Here is a 20,904-nt window from a genome sequence, read left to right as displayed (position 1 = left end):
TTTAATATATTTTAATTATTATTGTCACTGAGTAGAGTGTTTTGAGTTGTTATATAAATACGTTCTACTAGAATGTACTGAGCTTACAAAAGCTATTCGTTTTTTGTTAACAAGGTTTGACCTTTCTCTGTAAAAATGCTCTTTTGGACGTCGGTTTTTTCTTTGCACACGTGCCACTATTCAATTAAGAAATGATGCTTTTTGTTTTAACTGAACCCACACAGAGGTTCTTAATCTAATTAGTTCTGGTAAATATAACGACATTTGTTTGTTATCTTACATTAATTGGCTTAATTGGTTTTTCCTAAATCTTCAGAAGCTTGACCTTACCAAGTTGTCTTTTCCTGGACATTCCTATTTTTACTATCTTTCGCGTATTTAGTGGTTTGATCGAAACTTCAGTGCGCTTCCAAAAGAAAACCTTGTCCAACAGACTATCTTAGTTAACTCGTTGTGATAAACAAACTCTTGTTACTGCCTAGTTCAATTTACTTGCTAAAAGTTGTAACGAGTGATATCTTTGTTTAAAGGCTTTCGCAATGTAAATGTCTTGCTAATTGATTTTTGATTAGGGATTGTAAACAACCTTTTAGTTAATATATGGAAAAAGGCGGGACTAATTACCATTGTACGATATTCCAACAAGAAGCTTTTAAACGACAACTTAAGCATTGTACGCGAATTGACAAATTGTACATTTTAGAGTAACGATATTGTACATATGTGATTTTCATTTATATTCCCTCTTTGCATTTCTTTTGTGAGAAGAACCTTGAACCTTGACCAGTTTTTTATCGTCCATTGGCAAATAAAGATCACTTTTTCTACAGCGATCATGGGATCCTATACGTCTGAAAATAAATGTAGTGGTCAATGAAGGCGCAAAAGTACTGGACATATCGTAAAATTCCAAAAATAAGCCGCGGGGCTTACATTTTTTGAAAGCCCTTTTTGAGGGGCTTATCTACGGAGCGAAATTTTCGTTTCAAAATCTGTTGGGCTAGCCTTATAGTTGGAAGTAAATTTACTGTTTTGCTTTGTTGTACTTTTGATTTGAGGGCAATTTTCCAAGTACAAGCTCCGGGGGGCTTATATTTGGAGGGGCGATTTAACGGAGGTTTTTTTTTGTGTTACCGCGTTGGGGGGCTTATATTTGGAGGGGCTTATTCATGGAGGGGCTTATTTTCGGAATTTTACGGTATGTACGACATTAATGGGCTTCCTGACTTAGCTTCTGATTGCTCACCTCTTTTTGTGGAACCTATGTTTCTCTTCGGATGAGTGTTACGTAACACTTCAACTTACTGCATAATAACCTTCTGACTGAGTTGCGTGAATTATGCTCTGCGTGGGGAATTTCCATTACTCCATAGACTCTTACAAGATATTTTTACATACGCATTGTTTTGGCTAACCACAGTTAATCTTTCCCTTAAAACCAGCTTCCCTATTATACTATTTCGTCTTCTTGAAACAAACTTTTTGTCGGAACCAAAGTTCTTATGCGATGAATGTTCCGTTAACCTTTATTTTTTTTTTGGTCAAGGTAACAAGTAGTTATGCTTCAGCTTCCCTTAGACTTCCTGTATACTAATTTGGATTTCCTGCATACTAATTTTTGACTTCCTCCATACTAATAAGGATACTCGACAAAAATGCGTTCCTGCATACTAATAAGTGCATAAGTTTACTAATGAGCATCACTCTAGTACAATGAAAACAATAGGCTTGCCTAGGCTTGCCCGGGCTCTTTTAACCCTGATATCTATTATGTCTTCAAAATAAAAGCGCGCCTTCTGTTCAACATTTTATTCTTGCAAGTCAGTTTGCTAGGAAAAAAAAGTCTTACTATCACCAACATTTTTTAAAACATCGCTTCAAACATGCAAGTCGAATCGAGCGCTACACCTCTCTGTTGACGTATGTCTTTTTGAGTTTCCATCACTTTTTTTGAAGGTGGGGTCTTTTTTCATTGCACGCATCACTGTAGATTCCCTAAGAGTACTTTTCTTAGCTCTTTTCTGTAAACAGGAAGAAGAGCGTTCTCGGCTTTCACGCGGGCCACATTTTCTGAATCTCCGTCCCCTTCGTACTCATTGATCAATGCGTTGAGCTGAGTCTCTTCTTGGGAAGACTCCGTTCCTTGGCTAGAGACTTCGCTTTCTTGGGAGAAATCACTTTCTTCGCTGTCTTCATATTTTTCAGCACCTTGTTGAAGGTATAAGGTATAGCCTGTGCTCGTCATCTTTGGTTGGAACCGCACGCGTTCTGATAGGAAACTAAACTTCAGAGAGCAACGCGCCTCTTCTATAGAAGATTGGTGAAGGCGGGGTTACTAAGCGTTCTCCTTCTTAAATAATAGGGAGCTTAAGCAACGACGACGCGGACGGCAACGAGAACGGCAAAAAAGCAATAGGTTTGATTAGCAAAACAACAACTTTGCACGTTCATCACGCTTTTTTTGTACATTTCTTTGCCGTCGTTGCCAGACTACAACGTGAAAATGCCTGAATTCACGTTTTATCGAGGACGGGAACACAAGACAACAACTTTCTTTTCTTTTCCTGAACTTTGATACAGTCCTTTAGAATTCAACTCCAAAAACAGTTGCCAACATTTGACGAAATAAACGAGATGGAATAAGCCGATAAAGTTTGAAGCGGTACGAATTCACTTTTTAAGTGACGTTTTTGTAGCCGTCGCCGTCGTTGTTGCTCAAGCTCCCTAATAATCGATCTTTCATTGACCCCACATCGACCCCACATCGACCCTACATCGACCCCACATCGACCCTACATCGACCCAACATCGATTTAATATTACACCACGATTGACAAGAATTGGATTAGAACTAATGATGACATCAAATTTGATTAGCGAAGCTATATAAACAGGAAAATAACTTATTTCCTTCAGTATGTTGGAGCTTCTCGTGTGGTAAAGATGCCGTATAATTCAAGAGAGATTGCCCGGTATGTGGCAAGCCAGAGTTACTCTCCTTGAGTGATCACCTACGTCAAGTGCATCGATTAAAGAGCCACGAAAGAAAGCAATGGCTAGAAGCAGCAGTATTTTGGGGGTCTAAGAAAAGTCTGGATATAACACAAGTAGTGTCCCGATGTTTTCCCCACGTATTGCACACGGAAAAGGAAAGAAGTAGAGAACGAAAACGAACTATTGCAGCTGGCGAAGAAACGGAAAAACCTCAGCATTGTATAGACAAGAGGCCCAAATTAACTAACGATGTTTCCCTGAAAACCAAGGCATATCCAGAATTATGTTTCGACATAAATTTTCACTTCTCGTGGTGGGCCCCACTTAGTGTGGTAAAACATTTTTCGTTGAAAAAATTCTCACAACGGATCGTATTAGTAGTATAGGAGGGATGTTTTACTCCTCTTTTTTGGGGGGGAATCTCATTAAGGTGGGGGGGGAATAAATTAACGTCGCTGACGTCATAGGCTATTGTATTAATCTCATGAATAAAATGCTGGGGTTTCTCATTAACTTGGGCAGGAATAAATTAACGCCAATGACGTCATAACCTTTTGTCTTGATCTCATGAATAAAATGCGCAGGAATATATATCAGTTAGACCACATACAGCGAAGACAGTATTTACAAGAGGCGAAACTGCAACCTAAAGTTAAAGTCGTCGTTTACGAAAGTGAAGCGGATAATCCCGGAAAAAATCACTATCACAATCCAGTACAGACGCAAGAAACGGTGTACTGCGAACTGTCAAGATCACAGAGAAATGAACTCTCTTTTAATAGTAAATCAAAAGCTAAAAAACGAACTACAAAGAACAAGACAAAGTGCAAGAAACAAAGAAAGTCGAACTTTTGTCTTAGAGGCCATAGGAAAATTGTGTAGACACGGAAGGATTATTTTGGAAGGGAAAAAAACTGATGTGTAATAGTCAGTCAATGGATTAATTTTCATCCCTTTTCCTTTCAAATCGCTGTGTATTTGACTCTTTTTGTCATTGTTTTTTAATAAAGTTTTTTAAAACGGTATCTCTCTTGTGGTTTTATTGCTAGCAATTATTAGTCGCGTGTTCCAATTGATCCTTGTTAAGTTATTTGTTTTATAATAATACGTCAAGGTGCTCCCTTGGGTCTAGCTGTACAGATGAACTAATTTGTATTCAACTTTGGGCTTGTGAACTCGCATAATTAACTGATTAACCGTGGGTGAAAATGACAAGACTTCAATAGTTTTTCTTTTCCTAGAGATAGAAAGAAGAAAACAGTTCTGTAATAGTCAGACAAACTTGAAATAAAGAGTTTACAGCTCCAATTTGTGTATGTTTTGTTTATATATATCCGAGTTTTAGCGCTAAATAAGATATAGGAAGCCGCTTCTCGCGTTGCTAGGTAGTCGCTTCTCTTATTCCTATTTTTCTTTTAATAGACGGTCCGAAAACCGGGCTCAAGTTACTTACCGGGCAAGTCTAGGCAAGCCTATTGTTCCTATTGTAGTAGAGTGACGCTTATTAGTAAACCTATACCGAATTAGTATGCAGGAAGACACTTAATTAGCATGCAGGAAATCCAAATTAGTATGCGGGAAGGCAGTGAGCAGGCTTTTATACCGTTCAAACAATAAAAATACGGCAACCAACCAGAATGCTTCGTCAAACGAGACAGCCAATGAGCGTCTTTCTAATTCCGGTCAACCAATCAAAACAACTATGACATCATAGTACCCCGGAATACATATGACATCATCTTCCGAAAATAACTAAAACCTGTCAAACCGGTTATACCAACCATGACCGCCACAAGATAAAAATAGAACATGACATCATTGATAAACCCGTCAAACTGGATATACTTAATGAGATTCCTGCGCATTTTATTCATGAGATCAAGACAAAAGGTTATGACGTCATTGGCGTTAATTTATTCCTGCCCAAGTTAATGAGAAACCACAGCATTTTATTCATGAGATTAATACAATAGCCTATGACGTCAGCGACGTTAATTTATTCCCCCCCCACCTTAATGAGATTCCCCCCCAAAAAAGAGGAGTAATACTACTCGTATTCTTTACGAGAGCAAGAAACCGAGGCGAATATGGTGGTACTACAGTCAGTGGCAGGATACCTACAAAGTGATGCAGTCATCTATCGGAAAGGAAATTCAGTTTTTTCGTGGCCCTCCAGAGTTTAAAGAAGATCATATTTTCAGTCACCCCTGAACGCCTAACAGGCAGCACTTGTGGTGCTCTGCTAATATTTTACAATTTCTGCTAAATTTTTGCTTCCTTCCTAACTAGATACTCACTGGTGAGTTTTGCTATGGCTCTGGTTTATTCAAGATCATTTTTGAAAGCAATATCATCATCATTGGCTACAATTCGTTACCTTTTTATCGGAAGTTTCGTCATTACAAGTGAAAACCTCTAATTATTCAAGGCATTGTCTCAAGATTCATTTTCATGTGAACAGCTGTAACTAACAATGAATTTGAGATATGCAAAAATGCTAGCTATTGTTGTACATGAAAATATGAAACTTGAAAATATTGAGAGGCTCACACTTGTAAACACAAAATTCCTGCCAAAATATTAGCGAATTGTGGCCCTTATTTTACTGCCTTACAATTTATCAATAATCTTGAAACTAAAAGGTCATATAGAAGGAAGGTTAATCTCAAGAATGTTAAATTTTTTACAAAAATCTATCGAGCGGTTTAAAATTATTCTCTAATTTGTTAAAATGTTCAAAAAACCGCTAACAAGAGCGCCTCGATACATACTAATCAAAACCCTTCTTTCTAGCAATCGGCTGTAGCTATCTCCTTCATCTTTCACGTACGTTTTTAAAAAGATTGAAACTACTATGAGGTGAAATAGCATGTCAAAAGCGCTTCGTTCTCTACAGATAACAGCCAAACATCAAGATTGTCCGTTTTTACCGTATTTCTAAACACAAAATCTTTATCCCAAGATATCCCGATACAGATGTTCTGGTATAGAATATCAGCAAGCTTTAGCGCTTATGAGTTTACCAACGGTTGCGGAGCATCACCACAAAATTTGCACGCGCACGTTTGAAAGCATAATGAGCGACCCGAACTACACGTTAAGAAAGTTGTTGCCGCCTCTTTATGAAAGAAACTATAATCTAAGGCACGTGCCACTTTCACTTTGCCGCGTTGCAAGACAAATAGATTTAAGAACAGTTTTTTTTATGGCCTTAGCCAGAATTGTAAATAATTTTAAGGATTCTTATTATACGTTTTAGTCTTAGCTATTACAATTATTACTCATTTTTACAATTATTAGTATAAATTATTACCATTATGTGAATACGCAATTTGGCTTATGCTGCAGTGTATTTAATAAAGTAACTTGTCTTCTGTGTCTTCTTCTGATGTGCGGGAAAATGACCCAAAGTTTAACAATGTGCTGATGTTTGATGATCTTATGGCCCAAGCAACAGATAGTCCTCTCGTTTCCCTTTTGTTTACCCAAGGCCGGCATAGAAATGCTAGTTTGATACTGCTGCTACAAAATATATTTCCAAAGGGAAAATTTAACGCAGAGGTTAATTATTTTAATGCAAAAGAAAAATGGTATTTTGGCTTCTATTTTCTAATGAGAGTATCCAAAACATCCTGATTCTGTCAGCCACGGTTGCTCCTTTTGCATCCGCCGGTATTCGCCCTGTTGTAAACCGGTTAAACCAGGACACTACGATGTATTACAGCCTCGCATTTTGCTTGTTCTCTTGACCTTATATGGTAAAATGAAATAATAGTGGAATAATAATGAACAGTAAACGACAAGTGAAGGGGAAACTTGGTCATGGGGTACATACAACTTCGCGTTTGCCGTTTGACGTAAACGTGAAGTTTAACCTCTCTAGTAACAGGTATTTTTACACACATCGGTGTATATAACGTTTTTATTCAAACTAATTCAATGTCCGGGGGGTTACAAAATCAGTCAATCAATCAGTCTTTATGTCTAGCTGTTTTTCCAGACTGTTTTAACCTTGCATTGTTGAATCCTCTTCTCAAAAAGCCCACACTTGATGTTGAAGTTTTTGCGAATTTTCGTCCTATTTCAAATTTGATGTTCATGTCTAAACTTACTGAGAAGGTGGTGGCATCTCAGTTGATTAATCACATTTCTAGTAATGGACTTGATGAAATACTACAATCTGCATATAAACAATTTCATAGTACCGAAACAGCTTTAGTCAAAGTTTTTAATGATATTATCCTAGACGTTGATAGGAATAGGACTGTTATCTTACTTTTATTAGATCTATCGGCCGCTTTCGATACGGTTGATCACACTATACTGATTGAGAGATTAGCAAACCGCTTCGGTCTTTGCGATCTAGCTCTGGCCTGGTTTAAATCATACCTGAGCGACAGAACTCATTCTGTGAGCATTCGAAGTGCGCGGTCTGTCACGCGTTCGCTGTCGTGCGGAGTACCACAGGGCTCCGTGCTTGGACCGATTTTATATCTGCTCTACACCTCCCCATTGGGGGATATTGTCAGACAATACAACATGGGCTATCATTTCTATGTTGATGATACTCAGTTGTATCTGTTTTTCAATTCTCTCAGTGGGGATGATCAAGCTTATTCTGTCTCTCAGGTTGAATCTTGTGTTAGAGATATTGACCGTTGGATGTCTTGTAACAAACTTAAGTTGAATAGGGACAAGACGGAACTGCTCGTTATCAGTTCAAAATATCGGCCACGCACATCTTTAGATAGTATCCTGGTTGGTGATCATCGTGTAGAGCGGTCTGACAAAGCTAGGAACATAGGAGTTGTTTTTGATGAGACCTTGTCACTGGATAAGCATGTGACTTCCGTTTGTAAATCTGCTTTATTTCATCTTCGGAATATCGCGAAGATTAGAATGTATCTGACTTCTGAGAGCACAAAGACCCTCGTCCATGCTTATGTTACTTGTCGACTGGACAATTGTAACTCGTTGCTCCTCGGGTCACCGGAGTATATTATTCAGAAGCTTCAGCGCGTTCAAAACTGCGCTGCACGCCTTGTAGCTGGGCAACCTAGGGCTGCGCACATTCGCCCCGTCCTTAAGAGCGGCCTTCTGAAAATATCGCCTGGGGGTGTGCAAGATGAAAAAATCGAAAATCTCCAAACTTTGTCAGAATATAGGTCTAGGTAAACTATTTCTAGAAAAATAACTTTTAGTTCGATTGGATTTTTATTTTACACGTACGGCGACCGAGTCAGTTCGGAGGCTCTCAGATCAGTTTTCACAGGCTCAAGACCATATATTACTTAAAAATAGTTTAAAAATTAAAGAAGTAACAAATTCTGCCTCTGAAAATCTTAATAGAAAGAACAGAAATTAACCAATAGTTTCGATGTACAATTTTCCTATTCGACAGCAAATCTAATATTTTTCGGATTTTTAATAATTGTACTTATTTTACCGATTTTTGACAGACATGAAATTGGCAAATTTCAGACACAAAAATCACCACTTGGTATACGGCTTTGAGCTATAACTTACCTACCGATAGAAAGAGCAAGATGTCTTCCTCAAATAAATGCAATAAAATTTTTTGGCAATCCTGCAGGGAAAATTTTTGAACGCCAAGCAAAAGCGACCCTTGAAGTCAAAACACGCCATTTTGTCACGACATTCAAAGGGCAAAAACAACGATAATTCCGGTTAACAAGATACTTATGCGTTTTTCCGCATGGAATTCTTTCCATTTGCCGAGACAATTTGTTTTTAAGTAGCTATATGCCTTGTTCTGCGCATTTTGTTGGGAACCGTTTGCTAACAAATTGCATTTTGCGTCTTGCAATATCTATACTCTTGGTAAGTTGTCGCGGTCGAAAGCCCATTGAAACGTCATAGCTTTTTAAAACTCAAAATCATTCACGCAGTTCAACGTGGAATTGTAACTTTCTTAATATGATACTAAGAAATCCTATTTATACACCTAACATTTTTTAAAGCCTATCAAAGATATGCAACAGCATACTGTCTTCCCATCCTGTACCAAATACTTGTATATCACCGAGCAGGAATGTCACGTTTGCGTGACACAGAACAGGAAGTGCAATGCACTTCAAACCGGAAGCTGACTAAACAATTTTACAAGTAGGCCTAGACAGTCATTTGAAACTATCCCAGCCTGAAACTATCCCGTCTTAGGACGTCTCATTTTTTTTCTTTATATTTTAGCTGATTAGATCTTTTTTCTAGAGATCCAACGTTGAAAACCAGCAGGATCTTCGTGTACGGCTTCTGGGGTTTATTTCTTAAAGTTTTGTAGTGGTCAACAAATTCAATAGAAACGTTTATAATTGTTAACAACAGTCTTTGAAAAGGCTCTAACTTATCACTAGTCAAAATATGAGAGAAAATAAACTGACTTGACTGATTGAACACACTATGACAACCTTCCACTTACGGTTTAAGAAATAAACTGCCTGCCATTGTTTGATCTGTAGGAAAAAAGATCTAATCAGCTAAAATATTGAAAACATAAAAACTGAGACGTTCTAAGACTACTGCAACGTGTATCACTCGAGTACGCAAAGCCGTCAGCAGCTGCAAGATTGGCAAGAAGCTTTGTCGCTCATAGGAAAAACTGTTTGAATGCAGAGGTCCAGGCAACCCGTACATATAACTTGCTGGTTCCTAGTTCCTAGTTTGCTATGATGTTGTCATCCACAAAGAGAACATCTTAAGCTCTTCCAGTGAGAGAGCATTCGGCCTGAATCCTTGAAACTGAAAAGGACAGCAGAGGCGTGCAGCGTGCTGCCTTTAATGTACGTAATGTTGTACCATATTTGGACTATTATCACGGGATACCCATCCATAATGGCAATCTAGTCACATCTGGGACATCCATATTTGGAATCTATCAACATACGCCACGCGATGCCCAACCGATCAAAACGCAAGAAATTTTCTAGTGAAATTTCTGGTGAATTTCCAAAGAAAACGTGTTGAAATTTCAACTATGTGTGAATATAATTTAACAATAGTGAAAATATGCCAAAAATGTGCTAACTTTGAGAGTGGCTCACTCTCCGAAAAGCTGCTCAGAATCGAAAAAGTAGCTCAAAATCCCATGTTTATACCATTTTTGACTGAAAAAGTGTCCTCTTTCGCGTACTTTCCATTGAAAAATGACAACGCTTAAAAAGTCGCTTTTCTTTGCATCCCCTCAAACTTCTTTGAATACCCTGTCCCTCTCTTTTTTTTTTCTTAAACTGTATGAATAGAGAAAAAACCAAGATATTTTCTCTGCATTTTGTTCCTTAATCCTTCCTTTTGGCTGGCTTTCGAGGGCTTTACGTTGGGCACACCCCCGGGGGACCCGGGGGATACCGACAACGCCAATCGCTGGCTGTGCGTAAGTCTTTCAAATAAAGACCAGTTTTCTATACATTTGGAGGTTAGGGAGTTTTGATCATTGAAACGATGAGGGAGGGAAGGGAGGGATAAAAAAGAACAAAAAATGAATACACATGCAAGATGAATTCGAACGTTAGGTTACACGTGCGAGATTTGAATATACATAGTAAACTTAAAATGATAGGTTACTAAAAAGATAAATGTCACTTCAGTGAGTTCATCACGTTGAATTATACCACGGGGTTCTAATGCCGTTTTAGTTTTGTTTTCTTTCTTTCTTATTTTTCTGTCACTCTTCCTGTCGCAAGGATCAGTTTACTGTTTTAATTTTAAAATTTGGTCAGTACTGAAGATGTTACTGATCCAGGTCTACTAAAGATCCCGCTGACCCTCACTAGTTTGTCATCGTAGCTTTGCCTTCACAAGTGTCCGTGGTACTGGGCTGCCCAGGACAGGAATTTCATCGCGCAGTCTTGAGTAATTAATATTAAGTATTCCGCCAGGTTGTCTTCCATGTTTGTACGAAATAGATGGGAAATTTTTACCTCCTCCCCTCCGAACAAGGTTGGGAAAACCGTGCGGTTTCATCCATGATTTGGGAGGGGGAAGGGGGGGTTGGGCTTGCTGTTTCATTTTTAATGATTCTGTTCAAGATAGTAGCTCCATGGGGTCTTCCTGTAATCTGATGATCTTTTGGCTTAAAATAAGCATGCCAGGATCAGCAGACGAGATATCCCAAAATAATGGATAACGCCTGTGGCCTTATTTTTTTTTGTTTCTCAAACGTTTCGTACTCAGTTCGTACTTTCAACCAGCCAACGTTAACTGAAACATCCTTTTTACTTTTAGATTTTAGTTTTTAGGAAGGATTTAGTGCATTATGTAGCACAACTCTTACTTTTTCCAGTTACTCCAGAACTGTTCAGACACAGTGCTGCTGACATTAATAGAGACCTTAAGATACCCCGAAATCGGTGTACGGGTAACGGGTAGCGCCATGTTTTTTTCATTTTGTGGTGACGTCATCAGCTTTACCCGGTAGAACCAGCCGTTTTTCCGGGGTAGACACCAGTTTACCCGTAGAAGATTTACGAGTAGCTGCAAGTCCTACATGATGGAGAAACGAGTAAGTTTTTAAGACTTTTTAAGTACAAATGTAAATTGTATGACTCCTTAGCAATGTTATTGCAAGTCTGTTCAAATATTTTGCCAAATTTGAATTTTAGCTGTAAAGAAAGCGCTTCAAAATGTATTGATTTTGGACCTCAAATGCGCAGGTTAAACTCTGAAACGATATCAATTTGTGGCCGTATTTGGGGGGATTTCTGAGAATTGCTCGAATGTTTGAGTTTCGCAAAAGAAATAGCATTGAAAAATTTAGCATGGGAGTCACTATTGAAGTTGACAATCAAACGAATTGTTTGGTGATGTGCCTCGATCAAAATGGCGGGGTTTGCGATAACAAGCTTTCGGTCGAGGGACTTCCCGCCAAGTTTCTTAAAATCTTTCTATAATATTTCAATAAGCTTATGTATGAATGAATTATTTGTTGCAGCTTGTTGTTAAGATATGAAGTGTAGAATTTGAGGGAGATTTTGTATGCATTAAGCGACATGCATGTACAAAGTTAATTTTGCGTGCTTGTTCTTCGGGTATCTTAATCGAAATAGTCACGCACATAAACATTTTACGTGTACGGGTACACTACCCGTACTCGTACACCGATATCGGGGTATCTTACGGTCTCTATTAATTACCCTCCCCGGCCCGCTGGAGCATCCCCCTACCCTAGACAAAAGTGAGTAACGCATTCTCCTTCCCGCTCCGAGCAGGTACGGTGATGTGAGGAGACCGCAATAGCCGGGTATATATATCCAAAACATCTTCATTTCCTTAAAAGATAAGTATTATATTTAGTCTTTACACATCGTTATGTAAGCCAACGTCGGTAAATTTGTTCTTTTATGTGCATGAATCCAATAAATCGTAAGTTTTGAAACATGTGATCCGAATGCTGTCAAACATTGACCGCCGGTTAAAATTAAGCTTTCGACTGCCAACGAGCGTATTGTAAGTGAAATAATTAGGCAATAGAAATGCGCATAAGTCGAGTCTAATCAATATTGCTCAACAGCAAAGAGCTTTGGAGGAATCTGGTCAATAGAGCGATGTAGCCGTCTTCGAATGTCGTGACAAAATGGCGTGTTTTGACTTCAAGGGTCGCTTTTGTTTGGCGTTCAAAAATTTTCCCTGCAGGATTGCCAAAAAATTTTATTGCATTTATTTGAGGAAGACATCTTGCTCTTTCTATCGGTAGGTAAGTTATGGCTCAAAGCCGTATACCAAGTGGCGATTTTTGTGTCTGAAATTTGCCAATTTCATGTCTGTCAAAAATCGGTAAAATAAGTAAAATTATGAAAAATCCGAAAAATATTAGATTTGCTGTCGAATAGAAAAATTGTTCAACGAAACTACTGGTTAATTTCTGTTCTTTCTATTAAGATTTTCAGAGGCAGAATTTGTTACTTCTTTAATTTTTAAACGATTTTTAAGTAATATATGGTCTTGAGCCTGTGAAAACTGATCTGAGAGCCTCCGAACCGACTCGGTCGCCGTACGTGTAAAATAAAAATCCAATCGAACTAAAAGTTATTTTTCTAGAAATAGTTTACCTAGACCTATATTCTGACAAAGTTTGGGGATTTTCGATTTTTTCATTTTGCACACCCCCAGGCGATATTTACGGACAGCCGCTCTTAAGGAGCTACACTGGTTACCTGTGGAGCAGCGAATTACCTTTTAAAGTATTACTGTTAACTTTTAAAGCTCTCAATAATCTGGGGCCTCCGTATTTAAGTCAACTTATAGTCCCATATAACCCTACAAGAAATCTTAGGTCAGCTGGCAAACATTTATTAGAAGTACCGAATGTGCGCCTGAAGAGTTATGGGGACAGGGCCTTTTCGGTCGCTGCCCCAAAGCACTGGAATGATATTCCCTTAGACATTAAATTAAGTGGATCAGTTGATGTTTTTAAATCTAGATTGAAAACTTATCTTTTTAGACTCGCTTTCAATTGATTTTTTGTTTTAGTGCTATTGTTAGTTAGTTATTTTCTTTTTTCGATTGTAAAGCGATATAGAGCTTTTGTATATACCGCTATACAAATAAAGTTATTATTATTATTATTTTCACTTCCGGTTTCGGCGCCACCGAGCACTTCGAGTGACTCTTTCTTGGTAAAACAGCTCCTTTAGGTAAAAAACGTCGTGAAAATCACACCTCTAAATTTCAGACTACTCATTCTTGGGATCTTATAATAGGTTTTTAAACTAAAGTAAATTGAGCTCAACTTGCTTGATATAGTTTTGGATAATTACTAGTGGAAGTGTGCAATGCTTCTTAATACGAAGAACTCTGTATTCACTGTGGTCTAAGGCTTACACTCTCTAACAGATATAGAATTTCCATTTACGATCCCTGAAAGGAGAATGGCCGAAAAATGAGTGAACGGCATAAGAATGGCCTAAAAATACAGTTTTTGTTCTGTTTCGAAAGAATTCTGGGTTGTGCATCTAATTGGAGATTACCTTTATTTCTACCTAGAGTAAATAAAATACCACTAAATGAAAAGAAACTGAAAACGCGTCAGGAGTTTGACCATGGTGTACTCTAACGGGATATGCGTCTGCTACTCCTTTTATTCACTGACGAATTGACCAGGAAGGGTAAAGAAAACAGGGCCATTGACTTCAAGTCACCGCTTCATGATGAAAATCAGGTACATATAATAACAGTAGTGTATTGCAAGTTATATCTTCATGTTAGAGTTGTTTTGCTTACTCATAGTAGTCAGAGTGAACGCTGTATGCTCCTGCTAGATAGTAGCCATAAGGGACGTGATAATTAAAGGGGTGGTCCATTGTTGTAAAATGCGTGTAGTGACAGTTCGTGCGTCTGTAGTAGTGGCTATGGCAACACCTGAACTGAAACCTGCAAGAGAAAATATTAAATTCTCTGAAAAATTCGGGTCGGCTCTAATATGGGAACTTGTGCCCGTTTTATCTTGTCTGAAAAAGGTGGAGATTGATTGATTTGAGAATAAATTAGGGTGGCAAAAAGGTTTACACATAACCCAGTTAGTCTGCTAAAGGGCAATAACCACCTTGCTATGGTGGTGGACATCTTGTATTTGTCTACCAATAAATCATTCATATTATAATTTTAACAACCCCGAATACCATCTTTTCCAATTTTCCAAAATTTTAAACACCCCCTCCTAATTTTTATACATATATTAGAAAACAATCGAAAAATCATCCAATAAAAATTCTCAATAATTGAGTAATTGTTTGATCAAATGAAATCTTGGCTAGATCTTTTAGAAAAAGGGCGGAAATAAACGAGAAACAATGCTTTTGAAGAAGGGACTGCCCAGTTAAGGGCATTTTCAGTATATTTACAGAATAAGAGTGTATTATTTGACACAAATTTCTCGTTCCTCTCTTTTCGTTTTTTTGCCTCTTTATATCCCTTCATTTTTTCTTTTTAATTTAAGGAGAGAATTTATTACCTGCGATCCTCATAATAGTTATGGTGCCAACTATTTATGCCTGTAATAAAACCATCATGTGGACAATTGTAGTCTAAGACGTCGTCATAAGTATTCAGAGTTGGTGTCCATGCGCATCTTTGGGCTGCTGCGTTCGACCCTTAGCTGAAAGACCAAATCCGATCCTCAATACAGTCCCTGTGAAGGCTCTGAATACGACTGATTGATTTACCTATTGAAATTATACAACAGGTGTAATTAAAAACTCGAAAGATTCAAGAGGCCTGGACACATGATCATGAGTTGCAAAATGAAACCTAATGCCGATGAGTATCATTGTTACTACTTAGTTACTTCTGTGGTTCAACAGTGTATCAAAAAAGATAGAGTGACTTTCTTTAGCACGATCGTATAGTGTTGCCTTGTTAAAAAGGTTTTCTTTGCAAGTGACACAAGTCATATCAGGCTTCTGATTGGACAGTGAAAGAAAATCTTACGTCCAATAGGCTGAGAAAGACGATTTTTTACATCACAACTTAATCTCAAATATTCAGCATAGGCAGTGATATATTGACTACCCATGCATTTCGTACGTACTGATCATTAAAGAAGATTATATTTGGCCCTTATTTATGTAAAGAACAAGACCCCCATCTAGTGGGGGTTTATTGGGCGGCCGACTGCGTGACGCAGTGTTTTTTTGGTTTAGGGAAGTATAGATTATAGTTACACTTTTTACCGGCTTGAGTGTATAGCTACTCCTAACCCGGGAAATGGGATAGAGACAGCCTTTCTAACACAACTCACCCCCTTCCCCCATCCTTCTGCCCACCAAAATATAGCATGACAGTACTAACGAGACTAATCTTATCTAACCAGAAATTCCAACAATTGTTGACTCTCTACACTTATGTAAGTGTGACAGGGTCAATTTGAAGGGGGAAATGGGACACGCAAAGCCTTCTGGGAGGTCCGTCGGCCATTTTGTCCATTTTTCTATTGGGCGTTGCTCTCTCTGGCAGCCCAATCATTACAATGAACATGAAAATAAACAAGCAAAGAATAAGTCACAAACAGTTCTTACTGCAATTCCCTGAAAGATATAATTATGTCTCGTTACAACCAGAGTTAGCGGCACTTTCCTCCAGCAATTTTTTACTGTTGAAAGTGTTTTTAGATATTGGCATCGAGGAGGCTAAAAGTGTGTCCTTCAGTTTCACAATGTCTATGCATGACCATATTTTATATTTGTTGCAGCTGCTTTTCTTTGCCATCTGTGAACTATAGAAATGAAATTGAGAAATTACTCCGGAGCAGTTGTGAGGCTGTTCCAAACTCTTGTAGCACGTGTTTGAACAAATCTAAAAATTCTCGCGCTTTAGGCTCGATTTTTTTAAAATGATGTAATAAGATCAAGTTTGTCCTCTAAATCATAGTTAGTAGCCTTCCGAGTGATTCGATTATCGCCTTTTCCTGCTGCCGCTTTTACCTTACCTGATTGGTGAACCTGAGCTTACCTATTCCACAGTTGAAATAAGCTCTTTCATCCCAGTTGTTGACCCAATTGACTCCATAAGGCTCACTGAAATAACCACATTGAGTAGTAACCTGGTCAATGAATGATGCATCGAACACATACAATGTGATGAGAAAACAGGTGAATCGACGCTGGCTGATCATTTTCTATACCTGAAAAATAATTTATAGTTATTTGGAGCGCTTAGCGGCGCTTTTTAAGATAAAATTATTGTCAAGCAACACTCACGAGCGAACTTCGTCGGAGTGAAACTTCTTTGGACATTTTATTATGCCAGACTTGAATGAGCTGGAGGTGACCCTGGGCTAAATAGGGCACGCTCCCTCAATACTTGTACAGGTAAAACGGGAAACAGAACGGGCAGCTTACTTTGATGTTGCGCATTTTGCCACTTTTTTGTTCTTACCACATTTTGACGCCATCTGTGGTCTGTTACTGAACAGTCGCACGGCAATGTGGAATCTATTTGTTAACGCAGTCCGACAAATTTAGAAACCTCGGCTTCGCGAGGAATTATTCACGATGTTAAAATAGGAAATACGTGCTATCTGTACTGACATAGTTCAATTGAATTAGAACAATTTTTAATACTTCACGGTTGTGGCCTATTTAAGTGCTACCTTTTAGGGGTTTCCGTCATTCTTAGGTACGTTCTGTATTTTTATGAAGATATTCAGTCATGGAAATCGTATCTTGTGTAAAGTTTTTTGAAAGATAAAAATGTTGTAATATTTAATACACAATATTGTCATCATTGTGCCTGCCACGCAGCCTTTGATCGAAACTGGAACACTAGCTTAGAAATAAATTTTCGTCAACAATTACAGGATGCAAACAGCGGCGGTACCATATATATGGGGCTGCGAAGAAAGCACCGCTTCACTTTACGGTGAACATGCAAGCCTAGTAACCCGTGAACCTTTGGTGACGGCTCTTGCAAATATCGTTTCATGTGACTATTCGCCTGGTAGAGAGAATTGAGGCCACGGGCCACCATTGGTGATAACTCAGTTATTCACGATGGCACTAGCGAGTAAACGTACGCGTGATGACATGATATTGCGCCTTCGATCCACTGAATACCCTCAAACAGTTTTGGTTCCGTAGGATCCAAGAAAATGTAGTAATATTCTCTTTGCAGGAAAACATGAAAGAAAAAGATGGTTTTAAGGTAATGTCATGAGTTCTGTTTGTGTTACGGCCGGACGGTATGACTGGTATTAAAATAAAGATGATAATTAGCAATTATTGGATTGATAATGTAAGGATCAGTTTGATGTAAAGAATGATGCAGATCAAGGAGGGTATATGTTATTATAGCCGAGGTGGATAACACCTTCTATGATTTGCTTAATTTAGTCTTCACATCATAGGAAAGTCAAACCCAACAGCCGTTGTATCAATCATTCAAAATAATTCATACTTTTAAAACATGCTTAGTACCTCGATCGATGTTAAGTCTCTGTCTTGACTTGCCTGTTCCTATATTATACAGCTATCCCCGAAGGGGAGGTGAACAGTGGTAGATATATATACCGAGACGCGAAGCTTCGAGATATATAACTAGCCCCGTTCACCGACCCTGAGGGGAATACTTGTTTTAGTATTTACCAAATCAGTTAGATAAATATGAAAAAAGTAACTTTTTTGTAAATAAAAAACGTCACTTAGTAGGAACCTTGTTTACAATTTACAAACATTTCGGGGATTTTTGTCAAGTGCATTTTTACCATTTTGTTGCATATTCAGCATGAACTGAATAATTTTCTACCTAGCAGTAAACACCGACAAGCCAAAGGTCGTCACTTTCTTGGTATTTGTTGGTACGAATGCATCATTTATCGCTCAAATTTCGTCTTTCCGAAAATGTCTCGAAACGAGACGCCTTCTTAGCTCGGGTCGCAAAACATTGAATAGCCAAGGATATTCCGAGTTACAGGAGCCAAACAGAACGCGCAAAAATTACTATTCACTGATTTGGTAAATTCTAAAAAGGGATATTTAGTCTCGCACATACCCTTCAAATAGCACTTATCATCCCTTGAGATGTATTTTTGCTGTTCTTTTTTATGTTTTTATGCAGAGGTTCGGCTATTTCTTCTTCGCAGAACTTGTAAAATTTTTCTCCATAATCCAGCTCTACCCTGAAAACAACTGAGCTCGTCCAGAGGTTCTTGGTTACCGTCCCTTTTCCTGGCGATTGATTTGAGTGGCAACACTAGCTGGTTACGAAGTATTATTAGCCGAGGGATTTGAGCCAATCAGAGATAAATGTTTTGAATGTCTTAACATGCGGCGTGGGTCAACGTTGTTGTGATTCATTTTATCTTTCGTAAGATGGGACCTGTTTTAGGTGTCATTCATAGCACAAAGGACAGACTCTAACAGGCCGGGGGATCATAGGAGTAAGCTATCGTAGGACTTCATGATATTTCATTTAATTTTCTTACATTTGTCTCACCTTTTCGTTGTCTTGCGCCTTCTTCTTAACAGACCTAGCTGACACAAGATAACTGATAGAGGCTTTCTGTTCCCTTGGCTGACACTCACCCGAAATGGATGGTTTGCAGTCTGTGTTATGATTTAACACCAACTCTCGTCAGGAAAGATAACCAATCAGAGGCAATCGCTCTGCAACGGATGTAACATTTAAGGAACAAAACAGAATGCTCTATTGCCGAAAATAATTTTGAGCTCTTCCCTTATGAGAATTATGCGTCAGTTGTTGTGCTGTTACAGAAGACATTAAAGCACGAACAACCAAAAATCACGAAAACTTTTTATTTTCCATTAATCCGGGCACTTATTACCACTTACCACAGAAGTCATAAGAAACAGCTAAATTAGGCCACGAATCAGAAACATTTTGGTAAAACCTGACACAGGTCCTACTTTTTCAAATAAATCGATCATTACTGTATTTGTTTAATTGTATCAGTCATTGCCTTAGAATTGTTTTGCCATAAAAGCCCTTTACACCTTATCAAGTTTCGAGTCCGTTATCAATGAAATTAAAAAAAAAAAACAAACAGAAAATGATAAAGAAATCTACTGGTCGTTTGTGTTTCGTTGTGTTTAGGTTTGTTTTTAATTTAGCTAAAAATTTCAAGTTGTTTTGTTCATCATGTTCTGTTGTTGTTTGTCGTTGTTACTTATTTATCTCACGTACAAAGTACAGCTTTAGCAATGTTTTGCGTCACGCGCAAAGTTTTGCTGAACGTATTTTCCTTATTACCCAAACGAGCTATTATCCCCCTCGCCACTGTCATTTTTTCGGAGAGGGTTTTGGGGGGTGATGGGGGGAATACATCATCGGTTAGAAGACGGTTTCTGCTAAAATTTTGCTAAGCGAGTCAGTACTGCTGACTACTATAAGTCCCTCACTTCAGAGATAGCAAAGACTGCTCGCGTATTTATCCTGCTTTACACTCCCTGAGGAAAGAGAGAAAGACTACTTGTGTTCTTAGGTTATGCTCACACTCATGATACGGATAGCATTTGAGCCACCACGAAAATCAGGACTTCGAGCTGTTCACACACAAAAATGGCTGCCAGTTGCAGCGCGATTTCTGTGACGGAGCGAAGCTGCGCCTCGCCGATCTCGAACGTGTAGTCAGTCACATATCAGATAGGTAGGTGTTCACTCTATACCGGATTTGGAGAACCGGGCGGCACATCCCCACAAAGAATTCCCAGGAGTACCCACCGCCACCCCGGGCCTTTGTCCCGACTTTTTTGGAGAACCGGGCGGCACATCCCCTCAAAGAATTCCCAGGAGTACCCACCCCCACCCCGGGCCCTTGTCCCGACTTTTTTGGAGAACCGGGCGGCACATCCCCTCAAAGAATTCCCAGGAGTACCCACCCCCACCCCGGGCCTTTGTCCCGACTTTTTTGGAGAACCGGGCGGCACATCCCCTCAAAGAATTCCCAGGAGTACCCACCCCCACCCCGGGCCTTTGTCCCGACTTTTTTGGAGAACCGGGCGGCACATCCCCTCAAAGAATTCCCAGGAGTACCCACCCCCACCCCGGGCCCTTGTCCCGACTTTTTTGGAGAACCGGGCGGCACATCCCCTCAAAGAATTCCCAGGAGTACCCACCCCCACCCCGGGCCTTTGTCCCGACTTTTTTGGAGAACCGGGCGGCACATCCCCTCAAAGAATTCCCAGGAGTACCCACCCCCACCCCGGGCCTTTGTCCCGACTTTTTTGGAGAACCGGGCGGCACATCCCCACAAAGAATTCCCAGGAGTACCCACCCCCACCCCGGGCCTTTGTCCCGACTTTTTTGGAGAACCGGGCGGCACATCCCCTCAAAGAATTCCTAGGAGTACCCACCCCCACCCCGGGCCTTTGTCCCGACTTTTTTGGAGAACCGGGCGGCACATCCCCTCAAAGAATTCCCAGGAGTACCCACCCCCACCCCGGG

The 20,904-nt window shown here is 39.3% G+C and overlaps 1 pseudogene; it reads right to left on the bottom strand.

Moving 5' to 3' along the window:
* Nucleotides 1–13,586: 13,586 nt before the first annotated feature.
* On the bottom strand, nt 13,587–19,092 carry LOC140927234 (dermatopontin-like; annotated as a pseudogene).
* Between the last annotated feature and the right edge of the window lie 1,812 nt (nt 19,093–20,904).

The sequence above is a fragment of the Porites lutea genome, chromosome 2 (assembly GCF_958299795.1).
Source record: "Porites lutea chromosome 2, jaPorLute2.1, whole genome shotgun sequence".
NCBI classification, from domain to species: domain Eukaryota; kingdom Metazoa; phylum Cnidaria; class Anthozoa; order Scleractinia; family Poritidae; genus Porites; species Porites lutea.
The sequence above is the reverse complement of the archived record's forward strand: the minus strand, read 5'-3'. Positions and strand labels throughout refer to the sequence as shown.